This window comes from Triticum dicoccoides, chromosome 7A, assembly GCF_002162155.2.
Source record: "Triticum dicoccoides isolate Atlit2015 ecotype Zavitan chromosome 7A, WEW_v2.0, whole genome shotgun sequence".
Taxonomy (NCBI): Eukaryota; Viridiplantae; Streptophyta; class Magnoliopsida; order Poales; family Poaceae; genus Triticum; species Triticum dicoccoides.
In genome coordinates this window covers 50,849,831-50,862,705 of record NC_041392.1, presented here as the reverse complement: position 1 = coordinate 50,862,705, position 12,875 = coordinate 50,849,831, and positions in this window count along the sequence as shown.

The window sequence follows — 12,875 nt, the reverse complement described above, 5'->3', positions numbered from 1 at the left end:
GCGTGGACGACGGGAGGACGGGGCGGGGCGCGGCAATGGGGCACGGCGCGGCGACGGGACGACGGGACGGGGACGGCGACGGCGACGGACGGCGACGGGGCGGCGACAAGGGGCGGCGGCGACGGGGCAGAGGAGAAAGAAGTAGAGGGAGAGATGAGAAACTAACAAATTTTTGAAGTGTTTTCTTATATAGAACAACCTTTAGTACCGGTTGGAGCCACCAACCCATACTAAAGGTCTGTTTTGGCCAGGCCAAGCGGCGGGAATGGCACCCCTTCAGTACCGAGTGGTGGCTCCAACCGGTACTAAAGACTCCCCCCCCCCTTTAGTACCGGTTTGAGCCACCACCCGGTACTAAAGGGAGTGTGCTAACGCAGGTGCGGTGCGAAATGTTTAGTCCCACCTCGCTAGCCGAGTGGCGTCCGCACTGGTTTATAAGCCCCAGTGCGGTTGCTCCCTCGAGTTCCTCTCCAAAGCAGGCCTACTGGGCCTAAATGTTCTGTGCTGCCCTGTGGGCTTTCTGGCCTTTGCGGGCCTACATCCTGGCCCAACAACAGGTTGAGTTTCTAGTCGTACACAGGCCGCTGTGGCGCAGTAGGTGGGCTTTTTTTCTTAATATTTTGCTTTATTTATTTTTGTTTTATTTATTTTTGAGTGTTTTTTGCTTTATTTAGAGTTTCTTTCATAAGGACCCATCAGAGACGCCCAAGTCATAATCATATATGTGAATCTAATCATTAGTTTGTTTTAGGTGACGACTATACATCAGTTATTATAGTGACTGGAAAACAAGGCACAACATTAGGTCGAAATATTGTCTGCAGTAAACTAATCGTTGTAGCTCTCGATACAAACAAATACAGTGCAAAAGAATATATTCTTTTAAAGTTTATATGAACACCAAAGAAAATAAGTCACTACAATTCGTCGACATAGGATGATATATTTGCAACAATGATTGTGGTTCAAGATTACAATGGTGTAAAACTATAGATGAACCAAAATGTTTGTAAAAACCATAGCAGATACAGCTATATATAGGTTAATAAAAACTACAGTAATACTTGGTAGTACCTTAATAAAATGAAAATCAGATGTAGAATGGTTTTTCCCTCTATCTCCTATACATAATGATCACATGCAGTTCCCCTGCATGGTTCACAGATGAAATGTAAAGCACACTGTCCATATGAAATTCGAATGAAAAATAAAATGAAGTTTACAAATAGTATTTTCATTCCCCATGAAATTCATAAACAAATAATATAAACATATTTGGTCTACACTTAATTGTATGATTAATATAAGAGACTGGACTTTCAGCTCCCGGGTGCAGGGGCACCCTCATGAACAGTAAATTCTAAACAATATGAAAAAAAATCAGAAAAATCTGAAACTTTGGGGGATAAAATACGATCAAACATTCAACATTAATGCAAAGTTTTAGCATCAAAAAACATTCGTGGAGCCCTCGCAAAAAAACAAAATCAGTGTTCAAACTCTTTTGTACTTTTGAGCAGTAAATTTTTTTGTGAGGGCTCCTCGAGTGTTATTTCTGGCTGAAAATTTGCAATAACATCAAAGTTTGATCTTATTTGATCCCCCAAATTTTCAGTTTTTTTCTATTTTTTTCCTATTGTTTTGAAGTTACTGTTCATGAGGGTGCCCCTACACCCGGGAGCTGTCACACCTTTCCCTTAATATAATTAATGAAAAGTACAAAAATACAAGATGATGCAATAAAACAGCCATGATCATCATGAATAAGCTTAAAAGGGAGTGAGTCAAAGTTAATATTTTGTACAATATTATCAATAGAAAAATTAAGCACCATAGAAGATGTGAATCTCCTGATACATAAGTGGGTAGGCAGCACTAATGAAAAAGAGATAATTAAAAATGCGTCCATTGATTGATATGGCTAGAAGGGACCTTTACATATCCGAATTTCATGTCTAGATTTAAGTCTTGGTAGGGAATTTCTCGAAAACCTATACAATGACACAAAGGAGGAGTGGGTCAAAGAGGAAAAACACCAAGATTGGCATGAAAGCCCATACATGGTTTTTCACCGGTGTTGCAACCTGACATGCCAAGGAATTTATTTAAAAACCTAATGCACTTTTGTATTAAAAAGAACAACCTAATGCACTCGCATGTTTCATTGCGATTTTGATTTTTGCTATGATGACGTATACAGGGTGTAAATTTAATCAAAATATGGTTTAGTGATAGGCCATATAATTGACATCGGAAATGAAAAATCTAAAGGGTTAATCTAGCCGCGCAAATGTGCGGGAAACTCTGCTAGTTAACACTATTTATTCACTGAATTCCTCGCCGCCCTCTATTTCTCGGTTGTAGAGTTGGCTTGTCGATTTCCAAGCAATTTGCACTCACATATAAATGTGCGTATTCTCATGCAAAGAATCAAGGTTGAAAACTTAATGAAATAATGGACCTATTTGGTAGCACAAGCGCATGCTAACTCAGTTGGTTGTGTGGCTTTTGGGCATGGAGGGGCGTCATGAGTTTGAATCTCACAAAACGCAACCGTTTCCTCGTTCTTTGCAAAAAGCACACAATGGACGAACCTCATCTAAACGGCTAAACCTAGACCGCGGGTTAATTATAGAAAAAAGTAGGGCATTTTCTTGCAAAACATGATACGGATGGGCATAAATGCTCCGTATTTTATTAGTAGGTATAAATAGATAGATAGTGAAGGAAATATGCCCTAGAGGCAATACTATAGTTATTATTTATATTTCCTTATATCATGATAAATGTTTATTATTCATGCTAGAATTGTATTAACCGGAAACTTAGTACATGTGTGGATACATAGACAAACAGAGTGTCCCTAGTATGCCTCTACTTGACTAGCTCGATAATCAAAGATGGTTAAGCTTCCTAGCCATAGACATGTGTTGTCATTTGATGAACGGGATCACATCATTAGAGAATGATGTGATGGACAAGACCCATCCATTACCTTAGCATAATGATCGTTTAGTATTTGTGCTATTGCTTTCTTCATGACTTGTACATGTTCCTCAGACTATGAGATTATGCAACTACCGAATACCGGAGGACACCTTGTGTGCTATCAAACGTCACAATGTAACTGGGTGATTATAAAGATGCTCTACAGGTGTCCCTGATCATGTTTGTTGAGTTGGCATAGATCGAGATTAGGATTTGTCACTCAGTGTATCGGAGAGGTATCTCCGGGCCCTCTCAGTAATGCACATCACTATGAGCCTTGCAAGCAATGTGACTAATGAGTTAGTCACGGATGATGCATTACAGAACGAGTAAAGAGACTTGCCGGTGACGAGATTGAACTAGTTAAGATGATACCGACGATCGAATCTCCGGCAAGTAACATACCGATGACAAAGGGAACAATGTATGTTGTTATGCGGTTTGACTGATAAAGATCTTCGTAGAATATGTAGGAGCCAATATAAGCATTCAGGTTCCGCTATTGTTCATTGACCAGAGATATGTCTCAGTCATGTCTACATAGTTCTCGAACCCATAGGGACCGCACGCTTAACGTTCGATGACGATTTCTATTATGAGTTTCATGTTTTGATGAACCGAAGGTTGTTCAGAGTTCTGGATGAGATCACGGACATGACGAGGAGTCTCGAAATGGTCGAGACATAAAGATTCATATATTGGAATGCTACATTAGGTCATCAGAATGGTTCGGGTCGTTTCAGATAAGTTTCGGAGTACCGAGGGTTACCGGACCCCCCCCCCCAGAAGTTAATGGTTCATCATGGGCCTTACTGGAGAAGAGAGAGGGACAGCCAGAGGTGGCGCGCGCCCCCCTGCACAGTCCATATTGGACAAGGGGAGGGGCGGCGCCCAGCTTCTTCCTTCTCTTCTTTTCCTCCTTCCCTTCTTCTCCTACTTGGACTAGGAAAGGGGGGCCGAATCCTACTTGGACCGCCCCCTAGGGCCGGCCACCTCTCCTACCCCCATTTATATACGTGGGAGGGGGGCACACCAAAGTTTCTCTTAGCCATATGCGGTGCCCCCCTCCATAGTTACACACCTCGGTCATACCGTCGTAGTGCTTAGGCGAAGCCCTGCGCCAGTAAACTTCATCATCACCGTCGCCACGCCGTTGTGCTGACGGAACTCTCCCTCGGCCTCAACTGGATCAAGTGTTCGAGGGATGTCACTGAGTTGAACGTGTGGTAAACACAGAGGCGTCGTACGTTCGGTACTTGGATCGGTTGGATCGCGAAGACGTTCAACTATATCAACCGCGTTACTAAACGCTTCCACTTTCGGTCTACGAGGGTACGTAGACACACTCTCCCCTCTCGTTGCTATGCATCTCCTAGATAGATCTTGTGTGATCGTAGGAATTTTTTGTGAAATATTGCATTCCCCAACAGTGGCATCCGAGTTAGGTTTATGCCTAGATGTTATATGCACGAGTAGAACACAAAGAGTTGTGGGCGATAATAGTCATACTGCTTACCAGCAATGTCTTACTTTGATTCGGCAGTATTATTGGATGAAGCAGTCCAGTCCGACATTACATGACCGCGTTCATGAGACTGGTTTAACTGACATGCTTCACACATAGGTGGCTAGTGGGCGTCTATTTCTCTAGCATTAGTTCAACCAAGTTTGACTACGCCCAGTCCTTGTTGAACATTAAGACAGCTCACTTGAGAAAAAATCGTTGTGGTTTTGATGCATAGGTAAGGACGGTTCTTGCTAGAAGCCTGTAATAGCCACATAAAACTTACAACAACAAAGTAGAGGACGTCTAACTTGTTTTTCAGGGCATGTTGTGATGTGATATGGTCAAGACGTGATGATATAAATTGTTGTATGGGATGATCATGTTTTGTAACAGTTATCGGCAACTGGCAGGAGCCATATGGTTGTCGCTTTATTGTATGAAATGCAATCGCCATGTAATTGCTTTACTTTAAAATTAAGCAGTAACGATAGTCATAGAAGGAGTAGTTGGCGAGACGACAATGATGCTACGATGGAGATCGAGGTGTCAAGCCGGTGGCAATGGTGATCATGACGGTGCTTTGGAGATGGAGATCAAAGGCACAAGATGATGATGGCCATATCATATCACTTATTTTGATTGCATGTGATGTTTATCCTTTATGCATCTTATTTTGCTTAGTATGGCGATAGCATGATAAGATGATCTCTCACTAAATTTCAAGGTATAAGTGTTCTCCCTGAGTATGCACCGTTGCTACAGTTCATCGTGCCGAGACACCACATGATGATTGGGTGTGATAAGCTCTACGTTCACATACAACGGATGCAAGCCAGTTTTGCGCACGCAGAATACACGGGTTAAACTTGACGAGCCTAGCATATCCAGATATGGCCTCGGAACACTGAGACCGAAAGGTCGAGCATGAATCATATAGTAGATATGATCAACATAGTGATGTTCACCATTGAACACTACTCCATCTCATGTGATGATCAGACATGGTTTAGTTGATATGGATCACGTGATCATTTAGATGACTAGAGATATGTCTATCTAAGTGGGAGTTCTTAAGTAATATGATTAATTGAACTTTAATTTATCATGAACTTAGTACCTGATAGTATTTTGCATGTCTATGTTGTTGTAGATAAGCGGCCCGTGCTACTATTCCTTCTAATTTTAATGCATCCCTAGAGAAAGCTAAGTTGAAAGATGATGATAGCAACTAAACGGACTGGGTCCATAACTTGTTGATTATCCTCATTGCTGCACAGGAGAATTACATCCTGGAAGCACCGCTAGGTGCAAAGCCCGCTGCAGGAGCAACTCCAGATGTTATGAATGTCTGGCAGAGCAAAGCTGATGACTACTCGATTGTTCAGTGTGCCATTCTTTACGGCATAGAATCAGGAGTTCAACGACATTTTGAACGTCATGGAGCATATGAGATGTTCCCGGAGTTGAAGTTAATATTTCAAGCAAATGCCCGGTTTGAGAGGTATGAAGTCTCCAATAAGTTATACAACTACAAAATGGAGGAGAATAGTTCTGTCAGTGAACATATACTCAGAATGTGTAGGTACCAGAACCACTTGACTCAACTGGGAGTTAATCTTACTTATGATAGTGTCATTGACAGAGTTCTTCAATCACTGCCACCGAGCTATAAAAGCTTCATGATGAACTATAATATGCAAGGGATGGATAAGACAATTCATGAGCTCTTCGCGATGCTAATGGCTGTGGAGGTAAAAATCAAGTAGGAGCATCAAGTATTGATGGTTAACAAGACCACTAGTTTCAACAAAAAGGGCAAAGGGAAGAAGGGGAACTTCAAGAAGAACGACAAGAAAGCTGTTGCTCAAGTGAAGAAGCCCAAGTCTGGACTTAAGCCTGAGACTGGGTGCTTCTACTGCAAATGGACTGGTCACTTGAAGCGGAACTGCCCCAAGTATTTGGCGGATAAGAAGGATGGCAAAGTGAAAGGTATATTTGATATACATGTTATTGATGTGTACCTTACTAATGCTCGTAGTAGCGCCTGGGTATTTGATACTGGTTCTGTTGCTCATATTTGCAACTCGAAATAGGGGCTATGGATTAAACGAAGATTGGCTAAGGACGAGGTGACGATGCGCATGGGAAATGGTTCCAAAGTCGATGTGATCGCTGTCGGCACGCTGCCTCTACATCTACCTTTGGGGTTAGTTTTAGACTTGCATAATTGCTATTTGGTGGCAACGTTAAGCATGAACATTATATCTAGATCTTGTTTGATGCGAGACAGTTATTCATTTAAATTAGAGAATAATGGTTGTTCTATTTATATGATTAATATCTTTTATGGTCATGCACCCTTGATGAGTGGTCTATTTTTATTGAATCTTGATAGTAGTGATACACATATTCATAGTATTGAAGCCAAAAGATACATGTTTAATATTGATAGTGCAACTTATTTGTGGCACTGTCGTTTAGGTCATATTGGTATAAAGCGCATGAAGAAACTCCATGTTGATGGGCTTTTGGAATCACTTGATTATGAATCACTTGATGCTTGCGAACCATGCCTCATGGGCAAGATGACTAAGACTCCGTTCTGAAGAACAATGCAGTGAGCAATAGACTTATTGGAAATAATACACACTGATGTATGCGGTTCGATAAGTGTTGATGCTCACGGCGGGTATCGTTATTTTCTGACCTTCACAGACGATTTGGGTAAATATGGGTATATCTACTTGATGAAACATAAGTCTGAAACATTTGAAAAGTTCAATGAATTTCTGAGTGAAGTGGAAAATCATTGTAACAAGAAAATAAAGTTTTCTACGATCTGATCGTGGAGGTGAATATTTGAGTTATGAGTTTGGTCTTCATTTGAAACAATGCAGAATAGTTTCGCAACTCACACCACTTGGAACACCACAGCGTAATGGTGTGTCCGAACGTCATAACCGCACTTTATTAGATATGGTGTGATCTATGATGTCTCTTACTGATTTATCGCCATCGTTTTGGGGTTATGCTTTAGAGACGGCTGCATTCACATTAAATAGGGCACCATCTAAATCCGTTGAGACGACACCATATGAACTGTGGTTTGGCAAGAAACCCAAGTTGTCGGTTCTTAAAGTTTGGGGTTGAGATGCTTATGTGAAAAAGCTTCAACCTGATAAGCTCGAACCCAAATCGGAGAAATGTGTCTTCATAGGATACTCAAAGGAGACTGTTGGGTACACCTTCTATCATAGATCCGAAGGCAAGATATTTGTTGCTAAGAATGGATACTTTCTAGAGAAGGAGTTTCTATCGAAAGAAGTGAGTGGGAGGAAAGTAGAACTTGATGAGGTAATTGTACCTTCTCCCTCATTGGAAAGTAATTCATCACAGAAATCAGTTACAGTGATTCCTACACCAATTAGTGAGGAAGCTAATGATGATGATCATGAAACTTCTGATCAAGTTACTACCAAACCTCATAGGTCAACCAGAGCAAGATCCGCACCAGAGTGGTACGGTAATCCTGTACTGGAGGTCATGTTACTTGACCATGACGAACCTACGAACTATGAGGAAACGATGATAAGCCTAGATTCCTTGAAATGGCTTGAGGATATGAAATCTGAGATGTGATCCATGTATGAGAACAAAGTATGGCCTTTGGTTGACTTGCTCGATGATCGACAAGCATTAGAGAATAAATGGATCTTCAAGAAGAAGACTGACGCTGACGGTAATGTTACTGTTGATAACCCACAAGTATAGGGGATCGCAACAGTTTTCGAGGGTAGAGTATTCAACCCAAATTTATTGATTCGACATAATGGGAGCCAAAGAATATTCTCAAGTATTAGCAGCTGAGTTGTCAATTCGACCACACCTGGAAACTTAATATCTGCAACAAGGTATTTAGTAGCAAAATAATATGATAGTAGTGGTAAGGGTAGCAAAAGTAATATTTTTGGTTTTATAGTGATTGTAACAGTAACAACGGAAAAGTAAATAAGCGAAGAACAGTATATGAAAATCTCGTAGGCAATGGATCGGTGATGGATAATTATGTCAGATGCAATCAATCATGCAAAAGTTATAACATAGGGTGACACAGAACTAGCTCCAGGTCATCAATGTAACGTAGGCATGTATTCAGAATATAGTCATATGTGCTTATGGAAAAGAACTTGCATGACATCTTTTGTCGTACCCTCCGTGGCAGCGGGGTCCTATTGGAAACTAAGGGATATTAAGGCCTCCTTTTAATATAGTACCATGCCAAAGCATTAACACATATTAAATACATGGACTCCTCAAACTACGGTCATCACCGGTATGTATCCCGATTATTGTCACTTTGGGGTTAACGGATCATAACACATAATAGGTGACTATAGACTTGCAAGATAGGATCAAGAACTCACATATATTCATGGAAACATAATAGGTTAAGATCTGAAATCATGGCACTCGGGCCCTAGTGACAAGCATTAAGCATAGCAAAGTCATAGCAACATCAATCTCAGAACACAGTGGATAGTAGGGATCAAACCCTAACAAAACTAACTCGATTACATGATATATCTCATCCAACCCATCACCGTCTAGCAAGTCTAAGATGGAATTACTCACGCACGGCGGTGAGCATCATGAAATTGGTGATGGACGAAGGTTGATGATGACGATGGCGATGGATTCCCCTCTCCGGAGCCCCGAACGGACTCCAGATCTGCGTTCCCGAGAGAGATTAGGGCTTGGCGGCGGCTCCGTATTGCAAAACACGATGATTCCTTATCTCTGATTTTTTTCTCACCGAAAGTGAATATATTTAGTCAAGGTGGACGTCGGTGGAGCATCAGGGGGCCCACGAGGCAGGGGGCGCACCCAAGGGGGTAGGCGCGCCCCCACCCTCATGGACAGGGTGTGGGCCCCCTGACGTGGATTCTTCTTCTAGTATTTTTTATATATTCCAAAAATAATCTTCGTTGATTTTCAGGTCATTCCGAGAACTTTTATTTCTGGACAAAAATAACACCATGGCAATTCTGCTGAAAACAGCATTAGTCGTGGTTAGTTCTATTCAAATCATGCAAGTTAGAGTCCAAAACAAGGGCAAAAGTGTTTGGAAAAATAGATACGTTGGAGACGTATCAACTCCCCCAAGATTAAACCTTTGCTTGTCCTCAAGCAATTCAGTTGACAAACTGAAAAGTGATAAAGAAAAACTTTTACAAAATCTGTTTGCTCTTGTTGTTGTAAATATGTAAAGTCAGCATTCAAGTTTTCAGCAAAGATTATGAACTAACCATATTCACAGTAACATTTAGGTCTCATGTTTATTCATATCAATGGCATAATCAACTAGCGAGCAATAATAATAAATCTCGGATGACAACACTTTCTCAAAACAATCATAATATGATATAACAAGATGGTATCTCGCTAGCCCTTTCTGAGACCGTAGAACATAAATGCAGAGCACCTTTAAAAATCAAGGACTGACTAGACATTGTAATTCATGGTAAAAGAGATCCAGTCAAGTCATACTCAATGTAAACTAACAATAATACATGCAAATGACAGTGGTGCTCTCCAACTGGTGCTTTTTAATAAGAGGATGATGACTCGACATAAAAGTAAATGGATAGGCCCTTCGAAGAGGGAAGCAGGGATTTGTAGAGGTGCTAGATATCGATTTTGAAATAGAGATGAATAATATTTTGAGCGGTACACTTTCATTGACGATATAACAACCGAGAGATCTCAATATCTTCCATGCTACACACATTATAGGCGGTTCCCAAGAAGAATGGTACAGTTTATACTCCCCCACCACCAACAAGCATCAATCCATGCTTGCCCGAAACAACGGGTGCCTCCAACTAACAACAATCCTGGTGTAGTTTTGTTTGCAATTAATTTGATTTGATTTGAGCATGAGACTGGGCATCCCGGTGACCAGCCATTTTCTCATGAATGAGGAGTGGAATCAACTCCTCTTGAGAATAACCCGCCTAGCATGGAAGCTACAGACAACCCTAGTTGATACATGAGCTATTCGAGCATAGAAAACATAATGTTTATTTGAAGGTTTAGAGTTTAGCACATACAAATTTACTAATAGCAGGGAGATACCGTATATAGGTAGGTATGGTGGACTCATATGGAATAACTTTGGGGTCTATGGAATTGGATGCACAGACAGTATTCCCGCTTAGTACAAGTGAAGGCTAGAAAGAGATTGGGAAGCGACCAGCTAGAGAGCGACAATAGTCATGAACATGCATTAAAATTAATCAACACCGAATGCAAGCATGAGTAGGATATAATTCACCATGAACATAAATATCGTAGAGTCTATGTTGATTTTATTTCAACTACATGCGTGAACATGTGCCAATTCAAGCCACTCGAATCATTCAAAGCAGGATACCACCCCATCATACCACATCACACCCATTTTAATAGCATGTTGGCACGCAAGGTAAACCATTATAAACTCCTAGCTAATTAAGCATGGCATAAGCAACTATAATCTCTAATTGTCATTGCAAACATGTTTCATTCATAATAGGTTGAATCTGGATCGATGGACATATCATATTCATGTTCAGGTCGAGTTCATACCAGCTTTTCTCATCTCAATCAGTTCATCATAAAATCATCATTATTGCCTTTCACTTGCACGACCGAACGGTGTGGATAATAATAATAGTGCATGTGCATTGGACTAAGCTGGAATCTGCAAGCGTTCAATTCAAGGGAGAAGACAAAGGTAATATGGGCTCTTTGTTAGATCAACAATAATGCATAAGAGAGCCTCTCAACATTTTCATTATGGTCTTCTCCTCTCGACCCCCAAAGGAAAGAAATAAAACAAAACTATTTACATGGGAAAGCTCCCAACAAGCAAAAGAAGAACAGCCATGAAAAGTAAACTAACTAAAAGCTGCACCTAATTTTTTTTGTTTTTCTTAAGGTTTTTCAAACACACAAGAAGAAAGCGAGAAAATGAAATAACCTAGCATGGATGATACAATGAAAAAGTATGAGCCCCGACAACTGGCATGTATGTGTGAACATGAATGTAATGTCGATGAGAAATACGTACTCCCCAAACCTTAGGCTTTTGGCCTAAATTGGTCTATGCTCATGGATGGCCTGGTGGGTATCCGGAGTTGAAGCTGGGGTCGTACTGAGATGCATCAGCTACTGCCTGAAGAGCTGCAGCTTGGAGGCGGGCTGCTTCTGTCCTCCTCTCGTAGTCGTCCGCCTCCTCCCTGGTTATAATATATCTCCCTTTTGCCTGAAAGTCAAAGAAAGCAGGAGCAGGGAGAGCAACGTGATAGGTGCGTTGTCGGTCAAAGGTTAGTCGGTACTGGAGGACTGATTGTTCCTCTCAATGAACTGATGACGAACCATAGCATCATAATCTAAATAAGCAGGAGGCAACTCAATATCATATGCATGTATGGGTATCTCAAGAAAATTAGCTAAACGGGTTGCATAAATTCCACCAAAGAAATCTCCATTATTTTTTTATTATGCAACATACGTGCAACAATGGCCCCCAAATTATATTGTCTATCTCCTAATACAACACTCTTGAGAACACTAAGATCTAGAACACACATGTGACATGCCTCATCCTTACCATGTATGCATCTATCTATAAAGAGGGCAAAATAATGTATAGCAGGAAAATGAATGCTCCCTATGGTAGCTTACGTGATTTCCCTAGATTCCCCCACAGTGATACTAGCAAGAAAATCCTTTTATTAGGATTTACGAGGTTCACAAATATTACCCCACTGTGGGAGTTTACAAGCAGTATTAAAATCTTCTAAGTCCATGGCATAAGATTTATCATAAAGATCAAACAGGACAGTTTGAGAATTACATGATGATGTAAATTCAAACCTTCTCACAAAGGAATCAGTGAGGTAGTAGTACTGACGGCACTTATCTGCCTCAAAGCTTTCAAGATCAGCGTTACACACATATGCGTCAAATTCCTCCTTGATTCCTGCTCGAACTATGAAGTCCTCTGACGGCCATTCACAAGGCCGCACTTGAGCCCCCCTTGGTAGTTCATTGTCTGGCTCGCGTATTGCGGGCGTGGGTCCTTGTTTCCTTGAGGAACCACCATGGTACATTTTCCTAAACATATTTGTTCCTCTGAAAAATTTCTGAAATTTTTAGTGACTCAAAATAAAAATGAACCAAACTCAACAAAATTGATAGCAACTACTCCTACAAGTGCCTAGATGCTATATCATGCATTAAAACTACTTTTGACCACATAAATTTGACATGCAAGCTCAGGAACAGGGTCACCTAAGCAGCAAAAATTTGCAATAAATAAAGCACTAGAACAAAA